At 46.1% G+C, this 3,505-nt stretch overlaps 1 protein-coding gene across 1 annotated transcript in view; it reads right to left on the reverse strand.

Annotated features, from left to right (window-relative positions):
• The window catches only part of IQCA1 (IQ motif containing with AAA domain 1), a 109,459-nt gene that overhangs the window by 40,131 nt on the left and 65,823 nt on the right, over positions 1-3,505 (reverse strand). The gene's annotated exons all lie outside the window — the stretch shown is intronic.

Genomic DNA, 3,505 nt, shown 5'->3' on the forward strand with positions numbered 1-3,505 from the left:
GCTGCGGGGCACAGCCAGTCTGGATCCAGGTCTGGCAAGGGCAGAAGACCCCGAAGGCTGGAATGGGCCCGTGAGGCAGGAGTGGGCATACAGGAGGGGGCTGGCAGCCGGGGCTGAGTTTTTATTATTTGAAATAACCACTCCCACGAGTGAGAGAGGCCTCCCCTGTTTCCAGAGTCAGAGCATGAGGAAAACAATGTTGTAAAACGTCTATATCACCCCATTGGTGTGAAAAACGCCTTCAGCCATAAATGAACGTCATCTTTGTCCTGAGCCCTCCGGAAGGTGAGTTTGTGGTGAGCGTGTTGGGTGTGTGCACCGAAAGCTCCGCTGGTTTGCTGAAACGTACATAAGCTTAAATGAGGAGAATTGGAGATGGAGGAGTAATAGCATGCTTCTTCTTATGTATTTAAAGTTGTGAGCTTTCCCCCTCAAAAATACTATAAAAGGTTTAGATGTGTCCTATTTGTTAACAGTAAATATACGATTAACTAATAACAATAACTAATGAGAATGTACTATCTACTTATAACAACTCTTTTCTAACTTATATGATGAATAAATCTTCTCCAACAATGATTTATAAGCATCTCAATAAAGCAAAACTGCTTTGTTATTTATTAACTTTGCTTTTCACTTAGATACTAGTTTTACCAAAATTGGGAAGCAATGCATTCAATAATGAGAAGAACACATCGAGAAACAGCACGTGCTGGTGTGGATGCGGGGAGGAGGAGACCCTTGTGCACTGTTGGTGGGATGCAGGCAGGCGCAGTTGCTATGGAAAACAGTATAGAGGGTCCTCAAAAAGAAGTTAAAAATGCATCTGCCTTATGACTCAACGACTACACTTCTGGGTATATATCCAAAGAAATCCAAGACACTAATTCAAAAGAATATATGCACCCCTGGGCTCATCGCAGCATTATTTACAACAGCTAAGCTATGGAAGCAACCCCAGTGCCCATCAATAGACAAGTGGATAAAAAAGTGGTGGTACCTATACACATGGAATATTACTTGGCCATAAAAAAGAATGAAACCTTACTATTTGCGACAAGACAGCGTGGATGGACACAGAGGGTATTGTGCTAAGTGACATAAGTCAATTAGAGAAAGACAAATACTATAGGATTTCACTTAGATGTGGAATCTAAAGAACAAAATAAATGAACAAACAAAATAGAAACAGACTCATAGACACAGAAAACAGACTGCTGGTCGTGGGGAGGCCTGGGGTGGGGACTGGCTGAAAGAGTTGAAAGGAGTAAGAAGCACAAATTGGTAGTGACAAAAAAGTCATGGGGATGTACAGTACAACATTGGGGATATAGTCAATAATATTGTAATACCTGTGTGGGGTGCCAGGTGGAAAACATAAAAAATTTTTAAAAAAGCAGAAAGGGAACAGACTTCCACAGAAAGGAAAGCATGACGCGGTTACTGAGGTAACAGCAGTTGCCCGTCGGGGCCAGTTCCCGGCGCTGTAACTAACACAGCGATGCAACACCTCCACTCCATTCACACGGTCCAGGCCTCGTTTCCACCCAGACTTTGCCTTTCTCATGACACTTCTGCACAGGGCACTTCTCAATCCCTCCAAGAATGTCACGGACATTTGTAAATGCAGGCAGCCATTCACTGCCCTCCAAGGGCAACCCCTGCCCTGCTCCCCCCTCCAGCAGAGAATGAGCCTTTATCTGAGACTGAAAAGCAGGCCTGGCGCTTTCACAGGTTAGGGGGTGAAGGAGGAGGGGGCTTCATCTCAGCGATTAAAATGCTAATGTTTGCTCTGAAAAGGAAAACCTTTGATTTTTAAGAAAAGAGATCTAAGACAGGACATTTCATTTCTTTAAGTTACTGAGGACCTGGCAGATAACACACAAAGTGCCACACCACCCGCCCAGGGGAGTGACACCGTGTCCTGCTCCGGAAGGGCCACTGGGACTGCTTTGGTTTTAGTTTTCGTTTTTTTTTTTGTTTTGTTTTTTGCCATAATGGAAACAGATACTACACAAAAGGCATGGATAGTCTCAAGAGCTTTCCTGGAGCTTTTCCTCGGTTAAAAGACTTGGCTTCTCCAGGAAACGTAAGATTTTCCCCAAATTAATTTTTCCTTTTTTCAAAACAACGCATGCACATTGTCTTCAACAAAGTTCGAGAGTATTAAAAGATTATGATGAAAAATTGTCTGTCCGCCTCCAGGACATTGCCTGATGACATTCATTCCCACGTTCATTCATTCATTAGAAAATGCAATGAAAAAATTCAGATGTATTCACTGAAAAAATTCAGATGTATTCACTGAAAAAATTCAGATGTATTCATAAATCTGACTTATTCAATGCTATGTAATTTATAAGTACTTTCTCCACAAATTGTTAAATTCAGACTTTATGGAACCTCATTACCAGCCAGGCACTGCCCTCGGAGTGGCCCTGCTTCCAAGGACCTGGCTTCCCGCTGCAGGAAGACAGTGAACACACACATCCAAGTCAGATTGGGGGAAGTCAAACTGGGTCAGGGTGGGCACAGGGTCAGGCGGGGAAGGCCTGCAGGGACAGGCATTCCAGGCAAGGGGAACAGAAGGTACGAGGGCCCTGAGGTGGAAGTGTGATCGGCTCATGGGCGGAAGGGCAGAGCAGCCCAGGGGAGCAGGGTGTGAAGTGATGTATTTTCACATGAGCTTTGGCTGTTTCTCGGGTCTTCTCCCAGTGTCTAAATAACATGCTTATAGTGCTACCTGTTGATTTACCAATGTTAGCCATGAGCTCCTGACTTCTTATGATGGTAGATGAAGATTTTGCTCTCTCCCACTTTTTCTTTCTCCCTTGTTTTCAGAGGAGAAGAGAGCCAGGCCTTCCAAATGCTGGGGAACTGTTGCCCGTGTGCGTGCAGGACAATGCCTAGATGTACAGGGCACTGAAGTCCCCTTCTCAGGATGCCCTGGAGGACAGGCTCCACCTCAACGAGGGGGTAATGAGAGGATGAGGGGGTGGCAGTCAGGAGGAGCAAAGGAAGGCCCGAGGTTGAGGTGCCCGAGCCCTGGGAGCCAGGGCTTCTGGTCAGTTACCTAATCTGTTGGAAGGCAGGGAAAATGAGCTTGAAAGTCCGAGAGAATATGAAACAAGTGAGGGTTTAACTTACACAAGCTACCCAGCATATGGCACTGTCCCCACCCCATCCACCGCCACCATCCAGTAGGCGTGTTGCTGGCATGTACCACTCTGTACCTCCAGGTTGGCAGGGTGCCAGGCACGCGGGAGACAGCCAATGGTGTTGAATGGATGTTTTTGATAGTGACTGCTCTGCTCTGTTGTTGGTTAAAGAGTGGAAGAACTCTCAAACCTCAATGACAGCAGGTCTATCAGCACCTGCCGACAGGGGGCAGTGATGCTCACCTGTCCTGGTTGTTGTGAAGAACTGAAGTCAGCATGGGAAACACTAAGCTTTGCATGTCTGGGGCCCCTAATAAGTTTAAACTTACCCCCGCCCCGCCCCCGCC

This window comes from Myotis davidii, unplaced genomic scaffold, assembly GCF_000327345.1.
Source record: "Myotis davidii unplaced genomic scaffold, ASM32734v1 scaffold370, whole genome shotgun sequence".
NCBI classification, from domain to species: domain Eukaryota; kingdom Metazoa; phylum Chordata; class Mammalia; order Chiroptera; family Vespertilionidae; genus Myotis; species Myotis davidii.